Source organism: Lactuca saligna, chromosome 6, assembly GCF_052625555.1.
Source record: "Lactuca saligna cultivar CGN05327 chromosome 6, ASM5262555v1, whole genome shotgun sequence".
NCBI classification, from domain to species: Eukaryota; Viridiplantae; Streptophyta; class Magnoliopsida; order Asterales; family Asteraceae; genus Lactuca; species Lactuca saligna.
The window spans coordinates 3,243,140-3,269,272 of record NC_136422.1 but is presented as its reverse complement, the minus strand read 5'-3'; the positions used below and the strand labels follow the sequence as shown (position 1 = coordinate 3,269,272).

General features: G+C 32.0%; 1 long non-coding RNA gene across 1 annotated transcript; it reads left to right on the top strand.

Moving 5' to 3' along the window:
• The first annotated feature begins 2,073 nt into the window (after positions 1-2,073).
• Positions 2,074-3,883, top strand: LOC145001578 (uncharacterized). The gene is made up of 2 exons (XR_013661646.1): positions 2,074-2,372; positions 3,340-3,883. It is a non-coding gene; the product is annotated as an uncharacterized LOC145001578 (long non-coding RNA).
• Positions 3,884-26,133: the final 22,250 nt, after the last annotated feature.

Sequence of the window (26,133 nt, the reverse complement as noted above, 5' to 3'; positions counted from 1 at the left end):
CTATACAGACTCCATCTTAGCAATGCCACCAGAAAGAAATGAACTTGATAACCGAGCAATTTCTTAAAGTCGAATACCGGTGCAAGTTTTTTGGGCTTTATTGTTCAAAAAAAGAATTAGAGCTTAATCGTATATGAGGTCAGAATACAATGAGTTTAATAATGATTTCCCGTACCACATACGGAGGATGACTAGGCATCCATCGAGTAATTACCAAAGTTCAAATATAACTGTAACTCTTTTAGGCTTTATTGTTTAGAAAAAAATAATCATAACTTAATCACAAATGAAGTTAAATTATAACGACTTTAAAAAAAAATCAATCATTTCATTCCTTTGCCTTTGATTAAAGTATTTTGGCATGTTGTATTTGTTTTGGGGATGATGGATTCATAGGTCTATCACTCTTAATGGGAAGATTTCTTTCAAAAACCTTTTCATTTAGCAATTTCATGTTTTTGAAGTGCAGGTTGATATTTTTCAAATATAATTTTTAACTTAAATCTTGAGTCATAATTAATGTCTTTTTGCCTATTTTGGAATTATTTGTTAACAATCTGACAATTACAATGATATTTCAATGTAATCATTATGATGACCTCATCAACCTCAAATAGTTGATTTTTTTGTTTGATTCTTAAAAACTTATGATTTCATTTGTACATCATTAGTATTTTATTTGCTTTTTAGTCTATATGTATTTCACATGAGTTTGTTTTAAAGAAAATTTAAATATCCTTCTATCTATTTTTATTCTGCACTAACATAATTTTTTTTTCCAAAATAATGACCTATATTCAATTTTATACTTCAAATACGTTTTTCTTTTTGCTTCCATCTTGTCTTGTTGTCTAAAATTAATTCATCATATCACTTAATTTGAATTTTTTTTACATGAAATGACATAGGTATGACAATATGAACACATTTCAAATTTGTAACTTATAATGTTTAAAAAAAGGTGAGTTTTGCAACACATTATCTTTTAATGCTAAAAAAATTATCATGTTATATCATTGTCCCCATGATGTGAGCTTAGTGGTTGAAGCGCAAAATTCCGTACAAAAGGTCCATGTTTTAAAACCTAACACACCTGAAATATTGCTAGCGTTTCATGATTGATCTCAAACGTAAATTTTGATGTGGATTTACGTAGGAGACCCAGATAGTGCAGTTTATCATTTTCATTTTTAAGACCATTTTAGTTATATTTTTGTTCAATAAAACCGTTTTATGTTATGATCTTGCCTAAATTAATGCTTCATGACCATTTTTGTCCGAGTCTATTACACAAAATTTAAGATCATCATTGATTACATTGGTTAAATGAACATTCAAATGAATACATATTGTTGAATTATGGTTTTAATGAAAGTAAGTTGCCATAATAAAACATTAATTTAGGCTAAATCAATCATATTACAGTTTTAATGGATAAAAATATAACACAATAGTTTTTTTTTTTTTTTTTTGAACATCAAGATAATACGCTATGTTTTTCTTGTGCTTTTAAAATCTAATAGCACTCCAATGATCCTCATGATGGATGTCCGTTAGATGAATATCTTAAGTTAATGAAATTTTGGATAAGAAACGTCTTTGATATTTTGTAAAATTTTGCCTAAGGATTATTTGTGAAATTTAAAAAAATCTATTAATTCTTGTATTAATTACAATAAATCAAATGAAAAGTTAAAATACCAAAACATAGAAAATATAATAGTTATAAAAAAAAAAAAACTTACTAATTTTAATCTTAGTGCAAATATATTTTATTTAATATATAAATAATTTTTATTGTCTAAACTCTATCTAAAATATTCAAACTATAATACACTATTAAATATTTTTTGTTTTCCATTTTTTATCTAAAAAAATATTTGAAGTATAAAAACATTAATTTATCTATTTTTTATTTTTATAAGATATTATTTTTGAAATTCATCTTATTTTTTCTTATATAAAAATATATTTATTTTTATATAATATTATTTCGAAATTTTTTTATTCATCTATTTAAAAACAATATGTTTCAACTTTAATTTTATTTTAATCGAAGAAAGATTTGTCAAAATTCTTTAAATATTCATAGACAAATATAAAACATAAATAAAAATATCCGTTTCAAAATTCTAGAGTTTGCTTCACTCTTCCCTATTGTATCTTTCATCCGATTTAATTCCAAACATTTTGATTTCTTAAAATTGTTTGAATTTGAGAGTGTTAAGAGCTTTAATTTGATGGTGTTATAGCTTAGGCAACTACTAGTCCTTCTTCTAGGGTTTTGCTTCGACGACATTTCGTGTTTGATGTTGCTGCGATCGCTGGATTTGGTGTTCTTAATGCGTCATTCATCTTTCACACTCTGAATTGTGAGTTTTTTCTTTTTACCTTAGTTGCGATAATTATCATCGCTATTTTTTGTTTCGTACGATGTATAATTTATATGAAAAAAAATCATTGTTTCGTAGTTAGAATCTCTTGAGTGATTTGTCGAATCTTCTATCTTACAGATCTACAAATTCACTAGCATGCTTCTAAATATATTCTTATTGAATCTGGTATGGATTTTACATATCTTCTGAATTTCGAATTCAATGAAACATCTTAACGTGCCATTTTGAAGAAATGCCTCTGTAGTCTCTATGCATACATTGATTCAATGTTCATTATTGTTGATATATTGAATTTGGGAACACATTCTATCAAAATGAGGTGTGAACCTTTTTTCTCAATGAATCTTGAGTTGATGTGTGGGGTGCTTATATGTTTTCCCTTAGGGTTTCTTTTACCTTTGTGTCCTACATCAATAAAGCCATGTATATATATATATATATATATATATATATATATATATATATATATATATATATATATATATATATATATATATATATATATATATATATATATATAATATACAAAGCTTCTTTAATCTAGATGTCCCACATAATATAGGGTGCTTCTAATATCTATACCTATTTTGACTGTAAATTTACAGAATATAAAAACTTATGTGGTCCATAGCCTAATCAAATTTCTTGTGATAATAAGTCTTGTATAATTTATATATTTTTGAATTATGAAATGGTCCCAAAACATTTAGCTGTCATTTAATAAATGGTACTGGAATAGTTTGGTACATTTTTTTTTTTGACTTTGATCTTTATATTCATCATTTTGTTGTTATAACATGGTATTAAGGGCATTAAAGACATTTGTAACCTTACATTATAATGACTTGTTAGCTTTTTAGGTCTTGTCACTAAAAGGATTTGAAGGAAAAAAATAAATGAAGTCTTTATTTGTGATCTATAAAATAAACTTCCTTTTTAACAGGTTGTTATTGTATCACTGCAAATGCTTTAAATTACATTGATGGTTTGTGCAGACAAAAGGTACTGGTTTTTCTTCTTTCTCAGTTCATTGCAGAGCAATTATTTGCACACACTCACTGAATGCTGACGTTTTTGAAAAGGGTAAATTTGGAAATATCAAAAATTATTATGAAATTGCTTTCATTGCATCAATGCTTACATTGTATATGTGTTGATGTTTCTGAAAAAAGACCAATTATGGAAATATGAGAAATTTATATGGAATTGCTGTCATTGCACTGATGCACAGAGTGTATGTATGTTGATGTTTTTGAAAAGGGTAATTTTGGAAATATAGAAAATTGTCATGAAGTTGCTGTCATTGCATCGACTGTATGTTGTTGATGTTTTTGAATAGGGAATTATGGAAATATGAGACGTTATTATAACATTGATGTCAATATTGCACCAATACACACACAGTATATGTATGCATGTTGATGTTTCTGAAAAGGGTAATTTTGGAAATATGAGAAATTATTATGAATTTGCTGTCATTGCACGAATGTACACACTGTATGTTAATGTTTTTGAAAAGGGTAATTTTGGAAATATAGGAAATTGTTATGAAGTTGCTGTCATTGCACGAACGCACACACTGTATGTCGTGTTGTTGATGTTTATGAAAAGGGCAATTATGGGAATATAGGAAATTATTTATGAAGTTGCTGTCATTGCACCAATGCACACATTGTTGAAAGGGTAATATAGGAAATTATTTATGAAGTTGCTGTCATTGCACGAATGCACACACTGTATTATTGTATGATGATGTTTTTGAAAAAGGGTAATTCTGGAAATATGAAATTAGGTTATGAAACTGCTGATTTTTAATACTCCAAAAAAGAAAAACTTTTGGTCAAATTTTTATTGAAATGTGAAGAAAATGAATCCTACTTTTTGTGTGTGATTTTAATAACTTGATGTTGATTCATGATTGGTAGTAAGATAACATGGGCAGAAAGATTCAGAGCATGAATTTGAAATTGAATTAAATTAAATTAAAAAAAAATAAAAAAATGAAGAGATGAATATGACATGTCAGCATTAGAAAATCTGTGCCCATGTAGGGAGAGGGGCCCACTTCATACATCGATGCAGAGAAAAGTTTCAGCTCAGGTGCTTGTATACCTGCTTTATTCTGTATTATTATTATGTAAGGCTCATTTTTTCGTTTTATTTTATTTATTTATTAATCATTGGTTCTTGGGGCATTTTTGGAAATATATACGGGAAAAACAAAGCTTATTTTTGAACTCTCTGAGGCTTTCTTTTACAGACCCAATCACAAAAAAGCTTTTTTTTTTTATTTTTTTATTTTTTATTATTATTATTATGTACAAAAAGTTATTTTGTTTTGTTTTTGCCAATTTACAATAAAATCATTATATATTTGGTACTTTTTTTGTTTTAACCATTAATATTATTTTTTAATTAACCCAATTGTAATTTCAAATATATTTCCAAATTAACTATGATATATTCGGTTTATTCTATGATTTTTCTAATTATCCATTTGGTCTTTTTAAATTAGGTTAAAAGTGGTTAATTTGGAAAGTTTAATGGTTTGATTGGAAAAAATAAAATATAAGTGGCTAATCCATATTTCTTCTAAAATATATTGGTTTTTCTGTAGTTTTTTTTAGAAAGGCGAGTTTGTATTTTCCAAATTAACCATAATATATTAGGTTTATTCTATATATATATTTTTTTCTAATTATCCATTTGGATTTTTTAAATTAGGTTAAAATGGTTAATCTTGAAAGTTTAATGGTTTGATTGGAAAAAATAAAATACAAGTGATTAATCCATATTTTTAGATTTTCATTAGAATGAATTAGTATATGTCTTAGATTAAACCCATGACCTTATTGTTACAAACATCTTATTGGATACTTTGTTAGTCAAGTAGGTTAGATTTAACTTGTCTCTAGTTTTGATTTTTGTTGTTTTCCCTAATAATTTGGAAGTAAATAATCCGACAAAAAAAAGTAATAATCAAATCTGACAAATACCAACATTATCCATTGATTAATTATTTAAAAAAGTTAAGAGGGTATGAAAAAAGAAAAAAAAAAGACATTATTTTTAGCTGCAGAGATATATATATATATATATATATATATATATATATATATATATATATATATATATATATATATATATATATATATATATATATATGAGTTTTTTTATTAAACTTATTGATATTAGAAAATGAAAAGCAAAACAACAAATATCGATCAAGGTATATTTTTTAGGGGTGACAAAAGTCGACATGACATAAATATACGATACAATATGAAATTTGGATGAAATTTAATTTCAAAACCATGTGCGTGTCGTGTTTAAGAAACATAATGGTGTGTCGTGTTCGTGTTTGTGTTCAACAACCGTATATATTTAATAGCATAATATGTTGTTTTATATTATTTTTGTCATGTTATTCGTACTTAGATTAAAGTTTTAACAATAATTTATGTATGACATTATACAAATGGTTATTTTTATATTTTTTGTATCGTGCTTTCCGTGTTTTTATGGAGTTGCGTTCATGTTAACAAAAAAAAAAAAAAAAAAAATGCTATAGTATGTGTTCGGGTTAAGAAAAAAAAAAAATTTACTTGTTTGCGGTAAACAAAAATACGTAACTGTCGATTTTGTCAACCATAACATTTTTGCTCAATAAGTTCCAGATAATGGTAATATCTGTGCTTTAAATCTTGAATTTACTTGATTCTTTCATTGATAATATTATTTTCATTTTCATTTTCATTTTTTACTATTTATTTTTATGTAGTAAAAAAGAACACGACTTATCATTTTGATATGATGAAAGATTATCAAACAAAAACAAATGACATAATTAAATAACTTACATAAGGTCTCATCATTGCCTATCGAAATTTGATGATGATGTCTAAAGGGTATGTGATGCTTTGTCTACCAAAATTTGATGTCATATAAGCTTTTGTAATTCTTACCATTGGTGCCATCTTTGCCTATCAAAAAATATAGAACTTGAATCATGTGAAATGTATTTTTGCGGTAATAGTAACCGATAGTAATCAATAATAAGATGCAGATGAAAATTGACAATGGCAAAAAAAAAAAAAAAAAAAAAAAAAAATCAAGGGATAGTGTTTGCTACTCACAAACTAATCCACATCAACATGTTATCGTCAAAATCCCCATAAAACCGTGCATCCTTATACTCAATTAATATGGTTGGTTATTCCTGATGATAGATACAAGTCATTCAAAACATGTTCTCTGTTATGTATGCATAACATAGAAAAGTAAATAAAATTAAATTGATAAATAACAAAAATAGATTGCCTTAGAAAAATAAACTTTTAAAAAATAAAGTATATCACCAAGTAAAATACGTATAAGCATACGTGTTTAAAAGACATGTTACTTGTATGTTAAAAAAGTATAAAAAGAATTATATATCATTTAAAAATTATTCACAAAATAAAAATAAATAAATACCATCTAATCATAAAATAAAATTACAGTAAGAATATGTTTTTAGTTATTTTAGAAAAAAATAACAATTTAATTAAGTTTCAATTTTTTTTCATAAGTTTATGGCATGAAAAAATGGCAACACTACTACTTCCCTTTGGCTGTGAGTTATGGATGTATTTTAACGCATAGAAATCCTATGTAGAGGAGATGTTCACTCGTGAACACAACCCCCAATGGATGTAGTGGTGGACCGATGGTAAGGATTGAAGGTGATCATGGTTTCTCACATCGTCGAAAAACATCTCTCTCTCTCTCTCTCTCTCTCTTTATTTCTCTTGTTCATTAGTTGTTTACTAGTGAACACCACCCCAAATAATAGTAAATATATTGTGAAAATATATGATGATGATATACATTTTTACCCATAAATAGGATGTGAACATACCTCATAGACTTAGTTTAGATTGCAAGAATGGGTGCAGCTCATTGCCATGATTATTGCTTGTAATATAGGTGTCACTTCATTTTTCTATTTTACTTTATTTTTATATATGACACTAATGAAATGGTGTCATGGTTTTCCACATTTCTATTTTTTTATTTAATTTTGACAATTTTTTAAAAAATCATTAAATATGTTAAAAAAATAACTTTAAATTAAAAATTCAAAACAAAGCAATAACAATGGAAAAATAAAAATTACAATAGAAATACAATAAAGTTATTCAATCCAAAATTTTGTTACTGGAATTGTCTCTCAAGTCTTGGAATTTCACGATTTTTGGAGAGGTTTCCCCTAGAAAAGGCTTTGTTATTTGATGATATCGTAGATAAGTCATTATTTTAGGTTTCGAATAAATGTAGCAAACCTACGATAGGTTGACTTACTTGGCTTCATAACCCTGCTTCAACTACTATCTTCATGTAATTGTTTTCTTTTCTAGCTTCTTGCTAGTTTTAATATATTTTAGCCTTTCTAGATAAAAAAAAATATAACGAATTCTATAAATATTTTCCTCTAAGTCGTTGCCAAACTCATAATGTTTTTCCTGAGTCATGTATCTCTATTCTTCTTGCCACATACGGTGGGGGTACTGCCTCTATTAGCATAATTGGGAGAGCGTTTTCGTTTTCGTAATATTGTCATATTGTTTTACCCTTGTATCTAATGTCATATTGTATAATATGATGCATATACACATGATGGATGTAGGTTTTACCACCTTGCTCAGTTGTTTCCGATGGTTTAGTTTTAGGAGCTCTAAATGCCCCATTGTATATATTTTTTAGTTATTTCTTGAGCTCTTTTAAACTTTTTATGCTTACCATCACCGTGTCATTGATTTTACAAAAACAACAATCATAAGAAATTTCATCAGCAAGATAATACTCGTACTTGTATACGCTTTATTTACTTCAAAAGAACAGTCAGAACAGTCAGGTGTAGTCCTGTTACAAATGTTGTCAAATATTGGTGACATGTTTAGAACGTTGAGGTTATTGTTTGAACCATGAACACCAAAGTAGGCATGCCAAATCTAAAGATTTTTTTATGCTATTTCTTCAAGTATTAGTGTTGGGTGTCCTTTATAACCCAACTATATTGACCATAATATGCATTAAGGCAATTACCCCACAACCAATAGAGGCAATTTAAACTTTCTAGCATTAAAGGAAAGTCATATACGTCTGGATGATGAGCATACAACCGTTGAACATCATTGAAGTAGGCTTACACAAATATCATGAACCATACAATGTGGCTACACTTCATAGTCACGTAGGTAATTCAACAAATGTGGCTACACTTCATAATCACGTAGGTAATTCCTTTACTTCATTTATCTACATATACATTTTATCAAATAAATTATTAAGAAGTTAAACTTCAACTTGGTCAATTGCTGAACCGAACATATACATGATATGTATACTTTAATCTCATCCCAATAACAGACTTGTGCACTACGGCTATACGGATTCGTGGGCTACACGAGGTTCGCTAGCCCTTGCTTGGATTGTTACATACCACCCCTGACTCACATTAGGGGGATGGCCACCAAGAATTTGCTAGCAGCTCAGTGAGAGGAAAGAGAGAAGAAGGCTATGTTTTGATTGGTTGTTGGACTTGGAACTTTTGATCAACATTAATATTTTGACCAATTTTTTTAAGACTCTTTCTTTTTTAATTAAAAAATAACTAGTTTTTTCTTAAAAAATTCAAAATTTCAAAATTTAACCCAGTCAATATAAATAACCACTCACCTTCATATTTCACCACACATACATCACAACAAATTTTAGACCACTCCATCAGTTTATAAAGAAAATATCTTCTTCGTCATCATCATCATCATCTTCATCAGATGACGTTGTTGATAACGTATTATGGTCAATGATCTTCATACGTAATAGGCTCAAACAACATGCTAACACCCATGAAGTTAGGACTGTGTAATGTAAACGAATAAGATATATCGAAAGATAGCATGCAGCAGCCCACCAACGTCTTGTGCTTGATTATTTTGACGAGCATGCTCTCTTTCAAGGATATTATTTCGTCTGACGGTTCCGTATGCATAAAGATTTTTTTATGTGTATTGTCCAAGGTGTGAGTGCAACATCTAATATATGCAACAATGCTCAGACGCAAGATGTACGTTAGGATTTGATCCAATTCAAAAATGTATTGTTGTATTTCGTATGTTAGCATATCTCACCCCCTGATGCACTTGACTAGAGTTTTAGGACGTTTTCACGTACCACATGAGAAATTCTTCATGAATTTTGCATATTTATCATGTCTTTGTACGGTCCACGATATTTGTGTCATCCTACTTCTAATGACATAAAACAGTTGTATGCTCATCATGCGAATGTGTATGGTTTACTGGGGATGTTAGGAGGTTTAGATTGCATTCGTTGGATATGGAATTTTTGTCCAAATGCATATCATAGACAATACACGAAGGGTAATTATCATTATCCTACTTGAAGCTGTAGCCTCACAAGATTTGTGGTTCTTGCATGCCTATTTCTTGAGTGCCAGTTTGATTAATGACATTAATATTCTCAATAAGTCACCATTATTCAACGAAGTGCATGATAGTATTGCCATAGATTCGTTACTCCAAGGAATGGAATACAAATTTGGGTAATATCTTTTTGTTGAGATCTATCCTGACATTTTCGTTTTTGTTAAAGCTTTGTTGTGTTCGGATGACCCTAAAAGGTCCAAATTTAAGAGAGTCCAAGATAAAGTGAAAAAAGATATCGAACGAGCGTCCATATTTAAGAGAGTCCAAGAAAAAGCGAGAAATATATCAAACAAGCGTTTGGAGCACTTAAAAAGAATTTTCAGATACTTGCCAAATCATCTTTGTTTTGTAATGTTCGTACCAGGACAAAGGTGATGTATACGTGTATCATATTGCATAATATGATACTAGAACATGGTATGTGTGTACGACAAGAATGAAGTCATCCCCGAGACACAACCACTTGTATATGGTAGTCAAGAATGGATACGGAGACTGAGGATAGTCAACAATGCAGTAATCCATGTAGATCTTTGCCGCCATTTGACCGATCATCTTTGGACGATTAACAATCTTGATCTTAATATTCTACCGGAAGATGAATTGGAAGGCCAGTTTTCAGAGGAAGACCCATTGGTTTAGTTATGAAGTATGTTTTTATGTATTAAGTCGTGTTCCTGAGTATTAAGTCATGTTTCTAGGTATTAAGTCATGGTTTGAATTATTAAGTCGTGTTTCTACGTATTTTAAGTTTTAATTTATTATAACTTTTTAATTTAATATGAAATGTTTGTGTTTTAAAAAAAATATAATTTATTTAATATTAATTGTTTATGCTTTAAAAAACAAAATTTATTTAATATGAAATGTTTGTGTATTAAAAATATAATTTATTTAAATTTGAAAAAAATGAAAAAAACAAGGAGTGCTAGGGATGCTACCATTCCATAGCCTAAGTCTTTGTATAGACATTTAGTCAAGTGATCTGCTAAATTCTGTTGTGATTTCACAAACTCAACCGAAAATCACATCATTCATGATTAGTTCTCTAATCATATTGTCTCTAACACCTAAGAGTCTACACTTTCAATTATAAACATGGCTATATGCCTTAGCCAAGTCAGCAACATTATCACAAAGCATAGAAATAGGTGTTATCGGATTTGAACACAAATGAAACTCATAGACTGAATTCCTTAGCCACTTTGCCTCTTTTCCAGCAACAAGTAACACAACAACTCATATTCTATTTTCAAATTTGTAATGCAAGATTGCTTCTTGGAAGCCCAGGAAATGATATATCCCCCAAACAAGAATACTCAACCAGTAGTTGGGTGTGATCCTCGATGTTGTTTATCCATATTGCATCAAAATGACCTTCTACAACTGAAGGATATCCCAAATAACTCAAGTTATAATTCGTGGTTCCCGTGAGATACTTAAAAACTCTATTCATTGCTTGCCAATGTTGAGCACTAGGATTACTAGTGTACCTGCTCAACTTTCCCACATCAAAAGCAATGTCAGCTTTGGTACTTTTTATGGAGTACATCAAGCTACTAATAGCCTTAGAGTACTCTAATTGAGAAATAGGAATTCCAGTGTTTGGCATCAGTTTCACGCTCGAAGCCATATGAGTGTTCACAAGAGAACAATCACTCAAATTTACCTGTTTGAGATATTCCTTAACATAATGACTTTAAGTCATTACTATGCATTTGTTCATCTGCTTAATCCTTATTTCAAGGATCAAATAAGCCTCTCTCAACTCTTTCATGTAAAACTTAGATGACACTAATTACCTAGTTTCATCTACTTGATTTTGGTTAGTGCCAAAATCAATATGTCATCTACATACAAGCAAATGATTACTATTGCATCAGTATCATCATTAAATCTACTACAAACACATTTGTCACATTTGTTTAACTTAAAACTGGAGGAAAAAAATAACCTCATCAAACTTTTGATACCATTTTTTGGATGCTTGTTTTAACCCATACAAAGATTTTACTAGTTTACATACCATATGCTCCTTACCGGGCATAACGAAATCTTGTGGTTGTTTCATGTAAACATCCCCATAAAGTTCACCGTTATTTTTTTTTTTAACATCCATTTGATAGATAATCATACTGTGAATACTTGCTAAGAAAATTAGCAATCTAATAGTAGAAATACGCGCCCCGGGGAATACATATCATAATAATCAACAACATGTTTTTGTCTAAAACCATAATGACCAAACAAGCTTTATACTTTTCGATAATCACATTAACATTCATTTTACTTTTGAAAATTCATTTGTAACCAAGTGGTTTAGAATCTGGAGGCAAATCATACAACACTTAAGTGTTGTTCTTTAGAATTGATGATATTTCATCATCAATTGCTTCATTCCAAAAGACAACATCTCGAGACTCCATGGCCTCTTGAAATTTTTTAGGATCATCCTTAATACTATAAAACATAAGGGTACTTTACACTAATTTCATTCCTTGAACCTTCCACTAAATACAGTTGGAAGTCGGAACTGAAATCTTTCACAACTCGACTTCTTTTTCTTCTCCGAAGCCCTTGTGTTTCTGTTACAACAACACTATCTTGAATTTATGGAATTTTCATTTCATTGGTGTCAAAAGTCAAATCCTTAGGCCTTTGAATCGATGAAAAATGCATCTCATCGAAAATCCTATCCTGTGACTCGATAACGATGTTAATCAGGACCGAATCATTAGGTTGTATTACATTGAACCTATATGCATTGGAATGTTTAGCATATACAATGAATATAAAATCTACTCCATGTTCTTCCAAAGTTTTTCTTTTAGTCTCAGTAAGTTTTAAAATAGCTCGATATCCCAAACCCGAAAGTAGCTCATATTTGGATTTTCTTGAACCAAAGTTTATATAGGACTGTTTTGTTCTTTTTTTTTTTTTGGAACTGTATTCATCAAATAGTAGGCCGTTAACACGGCCTCTCCCCAGAAGCCTTCACTTAATCCCATGTAAGAAAGCATTGAGTTTACGTTTTCTTTTAAAATTCAATTTTTGCATTCAACAATATTTGTTGGGGTGAGTAAGGCGTTGTGGTTTCATGAATGATGCCCACTGATTAGATGTAATGTCCCTAAAATCATAGAGAAAAACTTTTATTTTTAAATAAAACAAAACCATCCAAATCATATTTCATTAAAAGATCATCAAAGTATAAACTGTAGTTTCAAATTAAACATCAGAGTAAACATGAGTAGATAGTGCAGAATTTCCAAAGGATGCAATGCAATTAGGCCGAGCTCTTCCTATTGCTACCAGAAGTACTTGAAACCATTAAACTTAAAACTGTAAGCATAAAGATTAGTGAGTTTCCAAAGATACCATATACACCCATATATATAAGGTAACATGTATGTTTCAACTCAAGTGAATGCTATAGGCCAGATCATAGTCTTACAATCTCTTCCTGTCATGGGTAAAAATCATGGTCTTCCTTGTTATGGGCCAAATAATAGTCTTTTATACAATGCCATATGCCAAATCATGATCTTTCATACAAATGCCATGGGCTAGGTCATGGTGTTGTCACAAAGACAAAAACACTAACATGAAACAATGTGTCCCACATGATATAGTGAGAAGAATCTCCTTGTAGTCAAAGCAGACAACACCACAACTTGCAAGAGACGTAAACATTGGTACTACACACCACCTAAACATTAATTAGAGGTCAAGCATCACTCCACAATCTAGAACCCTCAAGTTAACCAAAAGTCAACATGGTCAAAAAGTCAATGGTCAATGGTTAAAGTCAACCATACATACCATCACATTGTGGAAAGACCTTGGCCACTTCGTGATTTGGCTAAAATAAAAAACGCGATGGATCTGCCTATCGTGCCATGACCATCACTTGACCACGTCGTTGTTAAGCTAGTGGATCCAAAACTTTATTAAGCTCTTAATTCGTTAAGTCCAGTACTAAAAGCTTCCAGAAAGCTTCATGGCACTCTAATGATCCTTAAAAATCATAACTTTATGGACATGCATTTCCAATACATGTCGTTCCCAAACTAGGTCAAAATTGTGAGAAATGGGGTCAAAACCCAATGCATGGTGCCAAAACAACATGGGAGTCCATATCTAAATCATATAATACTCGTGGGACCTTAGTGATTAATAAAGTTGCAACTTTATAGCAACCACTCGCTCAAAAGTCATCAAATGGACCAGACTAGCTTAAAATCTAGATCTACACGATTTTATTCTTTAAGATTGAGCCTTGAGGACTTATAATGGTCCATGAGATGCTCAAAGGAATTGCTTAAGCTTGTTAAATGGATCCTTTCACTACAACTGATCCCCTTCTTTCTTTAATGGGCACTAAGTAAGCAAAATGAGCTAAAAACATTAAGATAAGGGTAGGGTTTGGTTTTATGTTCTTGGAGGTGATGGAGCCTCTGGGTGGGATAAACCCTAAACATCACATCCTTTAAATAGGGATCGAGGTCCATGATCTAGATTTGTAAACCCCAACCTCAACCACACTGTGGTGAGGGTTAATGATAATATTCCCCATGAGAATCAATGTGGAATTTCATATTCTTGGGTAGGTGAAGATTCAGTTCTGGTCATGGCATGAATTGGAGTTTATCCTTGGTATAATGTTCATTGTTTGGAGAGACAAATGTTCAAGGCTCAGGATATCTTGTCCAAGGACGTAAAACATTATATTGGCACACCATGGGTTCATGGCTAGGTTCAGGTTAAGGGTTATGTTAGCACTTTTCTTCTTGGTCTTGTTTAATAAAGGCTTTGGGGTTTGAAGCACAAGCCGAACACTGATAAGGACTTAGCAGGCTGGGTTTCAGCTCATGATGAGCTTGATTCAGTATTTTTGGTTGGTTGGAAAGACCATAGGTTAGGCCAATGGATATTGTGGAAGTGTTATAAGTCTATGATTCGAGTCGTAACATTCATTAGGACGAGTTAGACCATCACATGAGTGTTGTTAGACTGAGGGAGGATCAATATGCTAGCATGGGTTAAGTCGGGTCGTTTTTGTTGGTTGGCTGCTCCTGGTTGGGCATAAGGGTTGTTAGAGCTGTGACGGTGTTCTTAGTTTGTACAACTCTCAGTTGGGTGAGACCCGTGGGTGAGGCCCGTTTGGTTATTTTAGGTTGGGTGAGACCCATAGTCGAGGCCCATAGGGTTATGATATATTGGGTAAGGTCCATGGGAGAGTCCCCATTGGTTATGATATTGTCGGTGAGACCCGTGGGCAAGTCCCTATTCATTAGATTAAGTTGGGTGAGCAGACCATCCAGACATTTGAAGATATGCTCAGGGCATGAGGTATCGGTCGTAGTCTCCAGACTGGTGTTGGAGAGATGGCAAGATTATTGTGACTTGCAATCTTAAGTGTTGTAGAAAATTAGATGGTACCTCGGTGTGTCATGAAGTAGTAAGTGCGTGACTCATAAGGGTGGGACCCTGTAGTAACTGGCTTGGTTGAGGTGTTAGATCACATTTAGAGTGGGGGAAACTCTGTGATCAACATATTGGATTTGTGAGGTGAATAGGCTAGCGTAGCCTTTATCAATTAGACTATTAAGCAGAGTGTCGTGTGATCATGCATGAGATTGTCAGTCTCAGTGGAGGTTTCAACATCAATGAATGGTGAGGGATTCTATTTTCCAGTTATCAGCAAGATAACTGATGGTCAGAAGGGTTTCGTTTGGTTTAGATTTCAAATTGGAGTCTTTATGGATGTGGGATGAGATGATTTTATCTGTTGAGAAGTCAAACACTGTTTAGGGTTTTTAGTTTTTGGCAGAGTAGTTGGGTTTTCTTTTGTTGGCTGAGGACAGAATGATAGGGTTCAGTTTTTCATCATGATGAGTGATTTATTCTAAGAATGGACTTTGATAGCAGTATTAGAAGAGGGTCGACTAGTGTGGCAGTGGAGGTAATAAGTAATGATTTCGAGGACAAAATCTAATTTAAGTTGGGGAGTGTTGGAACACCTTGTTTCGGGTTGTTTATTCATTTGGGGTTCTAGACCTAAATTTATTCATGAAAAGGCTTTGGGCTATGAGAATGTAAAGTTGGACCTTATTAAAGATTGATAACATTGGTTGTGAGGTCTAAGCCCTTGATTTGTAAGCTGGACCCAAAGGGTAGAAAGAGAAAAGTTATAGATTGGGATTCTTACGTGAATTATGGTTTAAGTTTGGTAGGTGATAAGACAAAAGTAACTACATAGGATTGTGAGGCTCTTCAATACCTTTTTGTGCGTATAAATAACGTCGAAAACAGAGTTGAAACGAAGAGGTTATGGTTGTTTGAAGTTGAGCTGGAAAATGGAGTTTAACACTATGCAAGGCGTACTCCAGGTACGCAGGGCATAGTGACTGAAGGTGGCACATGTTTTTAGTGGGCTATGCAGGGCGTAACTACGTAGAGTAAAAACCCTAATTTCAGGGTGTGAGCCCTATTTAAGGACTCTAACCCCTTAAGGTCCTTCTTATCATCAACATTCACCCTATTGAGCATACAAATCAAAACCATAGCCATCTTGTGAAGATATTGAAGCATTTGAGTGTTCCTTGTGTGTTTTGAGAAGAAGGAGGTCATTGAAGGTGTTTTTGGGGACTCCAAAGCTTGTAGATCCAAACTCTACTCTTCTTTAACATCTTTTGGGGGGTATAAAGCTTGAACCTTCATGATTCATTAGATAGATCTAGCTTGTTATGGGTTTTATGAGCTTTTCTTCCCTTGATCTTAGGTCTAGTGCGTATAAACTACTCCAAACCTCATGAGTGGCATTTTCTAGCATTTCTAAGCTTGTAGAGTGGTAAAAATGGGAGCTTGGTCACTCCTATCCTTCCATGCATGAGTATTTGGGCATTAGGGATGTGATTTGGACTTGAGATTTGGTATTGTTCTCTTTTAAGCGATGCAAAGACATAAAGTTAGGAACTTTAATACTCTAGATGTTTATTAGGACCAGATCCGGGCAATAGATGGTTGGTATTTATGGATTAAGAGCTAAAATGGAAATGTCTTAACAGGGTAGTAAATAGGGTGTACCATGTAACATCTATTAAATTCATGAAAAATTTAAACTCTTTAAACATTCCAAACCATCCATTGTTTATAAATTGTTTTCAAAATAGTTTAACATCAGAGAAATCCCAAAAATCATAACACAAAATATGAGGAGGTGCATGATCAAGTCTTCGCCTTCCCGCGATCATCCGATGTACCTGAAACAAAATTCACAACTGTAAGCCAAAATCTTAGTGAGTTCCCTCAAATACCGATACATAACAAATAACACATATACAAATAACAACATGTAATGGGTCCACAACTATAAGATTGGATTACCCCTGAGCCCACAACATGAGTCTAGCTTGCCTGTCGGGCCAACATCTCATGTCTGGATTGCTCCCGAGCCTACAACATGAGTCTGGCTTTCCTATCGGGCCCACAGCTCATGTCTAGATTGCTCCTGAGCCCATAACATAAGTATGGCTTGCCCCTTGGGCCTACAACTTATGTCTAGCTTGCTCCCTCAATCCTTGGACTGGAATACAAAAGATTAGCCCACAGTCCGAGTCTGGCATGCCCTGTCCGACCCTCAGCTCGTATCTGGAATGCTCAAGAGTCCTCAGTATGAGTCTGGCATGCCCTCCTTGTCCCTCAACTCATATCTGGCATACTCCAAGGTTTGTTGGCTACCGCATGGAGCAGTACAACCTCAACCCATCCCACACAACATGTCAACATGTAACAAATAAATACGCATACAGATAATCAAACAATATCACATGTAGTCCTATAAATCTACCAGACTAGCATATAAAACTAGCATGCATATCTAACTCATACTTGACATATCAATAACTACTAGGATATCAATCCAATGGGAAGTTGAGGAAAACTCACCTCACAATGTCGTAGTGAACTAAAAATATCTGACTGATAACTCACCTAAAATCCCAAACTATCAGAATAGATGAACACTAATCAATAGTTGAAATATCTCTTGGCTAAGGGCCCAAACATAGGGTAATAGTCCAAATTACCATTTCCCTAATTGGGACAAGACCCAACTCCGAATCCTTAATCTAAAGGTCCAAATAAACAAGGCCCATAATTGGTCTAATTTTCCAAATTGAGCCCAACTCTTTAATTGGGCCTCATCCTAAGGTCTATTTCCATAACTGGCTCAAGATACTTCCATTCATAAAGTCCAGCAAGGGCCCAAATCAAACTGCCCCAAAGGTGGCCCAAATCCGAAGCCCAACTCACAAAAAACCATTGTAGGGCGTACGCTAGGTGTACCCCGAAGTTACGTGAGGCATACACAAGCCTTGCATTGACTAGAAAACAGAGACGTTACCTGCGTACGTGGGGCGTACTATTCTATGAGCGGGGGGTACCCTTACTGTATTCAAAACTCCAATAAGTGCTTAATGGCTTAAGCACTTGAGCCCGAATTCCAGATCCATTGACCAAATGTGTCTCAAAACCATAAAGTCTCAAACTTTAAGACTTTGGATGTCCAAAACGTCCTTAATACATGGTCTTAATCCATTAAGACCTTTCTACCAATTTCATGGGACAGTTCTAGCCATTGGGACTTCATTTTTATTACTTAGAACCCTTCCTACGGCTTGAAAGGACAACTCAAAACGTTCAAAACGAATCATGCATTATAATGGGACTTTATGGGACAAAAGAATGCAAATAAGCTACCAAGGAGAGATATAGAAGAAATAGACACAAAGGTAGCAACTTTGTACCTTTTGGAGCTCCCAAACCAGATGATGAACCAAGATCTACAAGCCAATCTTCCTTCCTTGACTCCTTGATGCACAAGCTCTCCTTGAAGGCACCAAAACACACTTATAAGCTCAAAATGTTCACTATGAGGCTAGAGTTCTCTCAAGATGGCTAAGGGAGGTTTGGAGGTTGAAAGAGTGAGCTATAATGTCCCATAATGGTTCTTAAATACCCTACAAACCCTAAAAATTAGGGCCTTATCTAGACACACGTACACCCGACGTACATGAGTGTACGCCCAACGTACTAGGGCGTGCCCTAATACGTGGGGTGTTCCAAAATGTATGCTCAACGTGCAACTCAACTTCCCAAAAATTATCAATCTGTCCCTAGGGCTAGGTCCAAAACAATATCAGGGGGGGCTAAAATTGACTTATTAAAATACCAAGGAAGGATTCAATAAATACCTGAAATCCGGAATGTTACATGCCACTACGCATGGTGTAGATTGGGAATTTAGGGTGTATGTCAACTGTTGATGACCATTGACTTTTTGACCACTTTGACCCTTGGTCAATTATGAGGAGTTGAGGACTTGGAATGACAAAATGGTCTTTTTCCAAAATAAGGATTAACAGTGGATTTTGGACTCGTTAAGTAGGGTATTGCCTTAATTTCTAATTAGTATTGATTTGTGGATATATTTAGTGGGATGAACTTTAGCACCAGCAGCTCGTGAAGGCGATTTATCCATTTACCGATCATGGTGAGTCTCTTCACTATACTTGTGGATCGAAGACACAAATGTCGGCCCATTGGATTATGTTATGTAGGATGCTAGTTGTCTTTGTGACTCTTACTTTATGTGTTGGGTTGGGCCCAATTGCATGTTGGGATGGGCCATTGCTATGTTGGGTTGGGCCCATTGGTATGGAGGGTTGGGCCCATTATTATGGGTTGGGCACAATGTACAGCCTAGGCCCGATTATATGTATGTTATGTGGTATTTTGGGGAACTGACTAAGCTTTGTGCTTACGGTTTGTGGTTTAACATTTTTCAGGTACTTCCGGTTCCAAAGGGAAGGGTTTGGCTTAACTACACAACATCCTCCATAGATATTCCACATTGGGTATGTGTGATTTTTGCTCTGATGTTTTGAGAATATTGTTACTCTGATTATCTTTTGGAAGAAATGAATGAAATGTTTGGTTGATTGAAAATGAAATTTTTACTTGGTATTTTTATGATGTTACATTTTTTTTTAAAACATTTAAAAATATGACATGCCAAAATGTGTATTGTCTTTCTTTATGATTGGGGATTTAATGATATGCATTGTGTGTCGTAAATGCGTATCGTAAATGTGCGTTTTAAGGTTACGATATGCAAATACGTCATGTCTTCCTTTATGACAAGGGCTTCCTTGCCACGCATTTGCATGTCATATGTACCCTTTTATAACATGCAATGCGTGTTATTAAAGTGTATTATTCTAGTAGTGCCAACACCATTTTTTCCCAAATTCACACGCTAATCACACTTACAATGTCCCACATTCAAGAACCTCAAACAAACTAGTTTCCTTTTCTTTATGTTGAAGTTATTTAAGATATATTCATGCTTGCGTTTGCAATGTCTTTTGTTGTTTAGATTCCTTGTTTGTTTTCAACCACATGAGGGTTATCCATATTCAACTTTCCCTTTTTTTGTCACTCTTTTTTGCACGAAAGGATTCTTCAATGCATAAATTATGCATAGACAATTCCTCTTTTTTATGTTTTAAGTTATGTTTGAAGTCTTTCCATGATGATGGAAGTTTGTCAATCACACTTGACACACCAATAGATTTATCCATATTCATTTTCTGTCCGTTTGAATTAACCCAAATTGCTAATGAGTTCATTGTATTGTTCCATGATAGATCTTGAATCTACCGTTTTATAGTTATTAAATTCGCTAATGAGCAACTTCTTGGTAGAAGCATCCTCAACGATGTATTTTGATTTAAGAGTGTCCCACAACTCCCTTGCACCTTTAGCATCACTATGGGTATCAATTAAACAATCAGGCATACCATTCAAAATATGACATCTGCAAATGTAGTCATCATTGTCCTACTTGCTCCTCTTTTTGGTTTCTTCCAATGTCTCGTTTTCAACCACTTCATACCATGGAGTACTCGTGACATGCACAACTTTTCGAGTGGTCAGCATGAAGCGCATCTTTTTCTACCAATGCCTAAAATCATTGCCTTTAAACTTGTCTAGTTTGTTGAATTTTGTGGTCAACTCGCGGATTTATTCAACCATCTCTACTAGAAAGAAAATATCAGTTCGATTGTTAGGGCTAGCAGGGGTAAATGTGGAAATTTGGATTCCCAATGGATTGTGTAAGTTCGCTTTCCGAACTGATATTTATACTCTATGTCTAGGTTACAAGAAATCCAATTTAGGATAAAGGACACTCACAAACCTAGGTACAAAAAAACAAGCTAAAATGGTAGAGTATTCTAAGATCATTTAGAGAAGAAGAATAGTTGAGAAGGGTTGTATGTGGCTCATAGAGAGGAGTCGTATTTATACATGACAATTAGAGTTTTCGTCTTCTGAATTAGTTAAATAAATCACAAATTAATGACATAATCAATGGTTCCAAAACCTGATGAAATTTATCAATCTTACCATAATCACTCAATAGAATTTGGATTTTCCACTATTATACTAATTCAAATTTCCGAATACCTTTTGTGGCTTTGCCCCTAGGACCCTACAAAAGGGCACGACCACATTAATATCGTATCAATTCCAAACGATGTTATAAGAATGCAAAAAAAAAGTGATAATTATAATATATTATTAAAAAAAACCATCACTATGGAATGAATTGCATTCTTACTTTCATTCCATTTTCATCATATGTTTCTTCTCATTTTTTTAATGATTTATTACATTACAGGTATATTATTTTGATTACTATAAAAATGTTTTTTATTGGCAATAATAATAAATGTTCTTCAGAGTATAAGTTCCCCCTTAACCAAATTTATCCTTTCTAAACTCAATCTAATCAATTTTTTGACATTTGATTTGACATTATATCTTTTTCATTTTCCTTTTTGTTTTTTTTTTTTTTTACATTTTATTTGTCATCATTAGACTTGATATATATATATATATATATATATATATATATATATATATATATATATATATATATATATAATGTCGGCCGATTTTAAAAATCAATTTATAAAATATAAAATAAAAAATAATTAAAAACCGATTTTATATCTTCGTTCAAATTTATAATGTCATCCGATTTATAAATATTGTTCGAAATTTATAATAATAATAATAGTATTACTATTAAAATATATAATAAAAAATAATTAAAAACCGATTTTATATAACTATTCGAATTTTATAACGTTGTCCGAATTATAAAATTTTGTTCAAAATTTATAACAATAATAATAATATTAATATTAATATTATAATAATAATCATAATCATAATAATAATATGAATTAAAAACAACATAAAAACAAAATAAAAAACAAAATAGAAAAAAAAACAAAAAAAAAAAAAAAAATCAAATCAGGAAGTGAAATTGGAAAATGGAGAGGTATAAAAAAAACCCTAATAATATGGGAAGTATATAATTGTACCCAAGATCACTAGCACAATCCGAAGATCGAATCCAATGGTCATAATTAAAAGCATTTTTTTTTTTTTTTTTTTAATTTGAAATTCCTTGTTTCTTCCTGTTACAACGATCACATCTCATGATGGAATATGTAACTCGATCTAAGGCTACACTGTAAATGGACCCTATAGGCCTATACCCATATGTGGGCACCAGTTGTTTCTTCCTTACATGTGAAGTCTTCTTCATGAAAGCTATAATGACATGTACCATACGCATAGAGAATTGTATCTTAGTTATTGGTCCCCTAACATAAGCTTAGTTGTTATAACAAACGGATAGTTACAAACATGCACAACCAATTGTAGGGTAATCAGCATCTTGTCATTTCCTTAATTGGTTAGGTCACCTTATAAGACATGTTTGGTTTATGGAATGTTTTCGAAAAGAATGGATTCTTTTATTTTTTGAACAGTGGGAGTTAGTATTTGTTTGGAAGTGAACTCATGACTTCTTTGTTAGAAACTTATAGTTAGACATCTTGTTAGCCTAGTCAGTTAACTCCAACTTGTATAGTTTCATTTTTCTCTCATTGTATTCATGCTTTTCATTGATGATAACACTCTTAGTTGTTTTTGGATCTCGATCTTCAAATTCCATATGAACCAATTGTGTTGATTCCGAGAAATAGTGGTAGAACCAGAAATTTTGATATATGATACAAACATTATATATATATATATATATATATATATATATATATATATATATATATATATATATATATATATATATTATGTAGTTATCCTATCATGGACTTTAAAAAACATGGTACAATAACATAGAACATATATATATATATATATATATATATATATATATATATATATATATAATATTCTTTTTGGAAATGTTGTAGTATCCCACCGTTCCATATAGCTCCGCCTGTAGTATCCCACCGTCCCATATAGCTCCGCCTGTAGTATCCCACCGTCCCATATAGCTCCGCCAGAAAACCCGGGATTCAAGTACTTAGCTAGATAAACCATTTCCCGAAAGGAGGGATGGCAACCCTAAGAGTAATAGAAGCTCAAATCCCAATTTTATAGATTTGTTCCACAAAAGTTTTCGTTCATAAAGATAATAAAGTAAATTTTAACATAGAGATAATTACAAAATGACGAATTTATGGACAACTTTTTTTTGCCAATTGCACAAAAAAAAATTAACCAATTTTGGATGGAGTTAATTAAGAAGTTCTAAGAAATTGGAAAATTGCTCCCCACCATAAAAAAGAGTTGCAAAACTTGTTATAGAACATTATGCTTTTTTGCTTGTCAGTAAAAGCTAATTTTGTTTCTTTTTCTCGTGGAAAATTGCCAACTTATCCGTTGTGAACTTCATGGTTATTTTTGTACCTATATCATTAAAGATCGTAAAAAAAAAACATGATTTTACAAATTCTTAAATTTTGTAAGATTGTGATTGTATGATCATATTAGAATAATTTGTTCGCAAATGTTTTATTTGTATAGTGCCAATTATACTTTAATGTTTTGTATTTGCTTTTAGTCTAGCTTCTTGCTAACTTTTTTAATAAAATTTCATTGCTAATAAAAAAACTTGATATAATTAAGACGTCGATAAAATCAAACTTTTACTGCAGTAAAATTTAATAAGAGGTAGGGGAATCACCATTAATAGGAGGGTTGAATTTAGGAGCTTTTGTCCGCCATTCGCTATGCTTTGTATTTGCTTTTAATCCATCTTCTTATTGTTCAAAAATAGAAAAAAAAAATAATAATAACTTGATTGTGGTTAAAACAAAATCCCTAAAAATTGTAGATGCAAACAAATTTATGTAGAAAACATCTAAATAATAAAAAAAAAAGATCACCATGAGCAGATACAACTAAATGCACACGATTACAAAAGGTCTAACTTGTATATCGTGATGATATGCCTGATGAGATAAATGGATGGAGCTTTGATGTTCTATGAGGCTTCCCATGATTGGTAATAATCAATTTCAAGTTGAATGAATGACTTTTTGAGGCTCGATTTCAAACTAAATTGACAATTTTTATTCTATGCATAAGGGCAGAAAATAAGAATTTAATTCCTAGGGTTTTAGATGACTAATGACTTTAACTACTGAATAAAGATTAAAGATATAAAACTGGATTATGTTAAAACGTTATGATCCTAATGGGGATTGTAAAATCCCAATATAGATTTTGTTTTAGGATTGATCCTATTATGACCGAGATCTTTTTTGGCTATAGGATCTTAATAACAAGCTTAATTAAGGTCTTAAAAGCAAACAATCAAAAATATTTATTTTTGTTAAGTATCACATATAGCTAATTCAAATCGTTTGTTTTACGCGTATGTGGATAGCTATTACTTATATTAAAATGATATTTGATGAAAAGTTTATGATGGTGAAGGTGGAGGGACCAATTTAGTTTAAAAATTAAATTAATTGGTTGGCTGCAAAGCCTTCCACGAGTATTATGAACCTTTTGCAGAGAAAATAGTTTCTTGTGTTAAGTACTTATGAAACATGAAATTGATTGCCAGTTGTTCTTTCTTCTTATTTTTTTCTCTTTTATTATCCGATTTTGCAATTCTTCAATCATATTATTCCTTTGTCTTTGATTATGCTTTGGCATATTATATTTGTTTCTAGGGATAATGCATTCAAACCTCAATCATTAAACTTAGTATACAAATGAATTAATAATAGATTGACTTAAAGTTCTAACCGATGTGTTTTTGGCCATTGTTAGTGATTATGTGTTTCTAATTGGAGCTTCACAATGATGTTTTAATCTCTAATCATTATGGACACTTCATCCGCACCAACCATAGTTGATCGTTGTTTTGTTTGATTCGTAAAGACTTATAATTTCTTTTTACAGAACATGAATATTCTATCGATTTTTTGGTCTATGTTTATCTCACATGTGATTTCTAAAGTATAAAAGTTAATTAAAATAAGACCAAGAAAAGAAATCAGTTTTATGCTTCAGAATATTCTATAGACGGAAGTTTGGAAAACTTGAGTTCAAGTATTTCCAAGAGCATCAACTTTTATTGAATTTTATATGTGATAGTGATACAATCTTTTCTAACTATATCAAAAAGTAATTTTATACAATTATCATAAATTATTAATAATGATAGATCAAGATGTGTAACACTATTATTGTAAATCGTTCACTCTCTTGTTTTGTCTTGATCTGAGTAGATGTATCACTTACGGTTGAAATTAAATGAAATATTGTTAAACATATGAACATGCTTCCAATGATTTTTTTTTTTTTATTTTTTTTTTTTTTTTTTTAGTGACTAATAATGTGCAGACACTTAATAATATTTTGATTTATGGTATGCTAGCTATTAGATTAATTGTATTGTGGGTTATATTTATTTTACGTATTCCGCCCATATTGTATAAGCTGACTCACTATATTTATACATGTATTTTGCGTATATATTTACAATTAAAGAAAGATCATTATGATAAGAAAATATTCAATTATCGTGGTATTGGAACAAAAGATATAAAATTGATCATTTTCGAAGATATCTCTCTCTTCCTTCGGAGTTCCCCTGGCCACCGGCCACAACCACCATCTTTCTTATATTCTCTTTGCCACACTTCTCTCCGTTCTCATGGCGACTAAAAACCTTATGGAATTATAAACATCAAATTGTATATTTCACTTATTTTTGACAAGTATAAGGGAAGGAGGGGGGGGGGGGGGGGTAGAAGACCCAACTGACTTGCGATTCAAAGCAT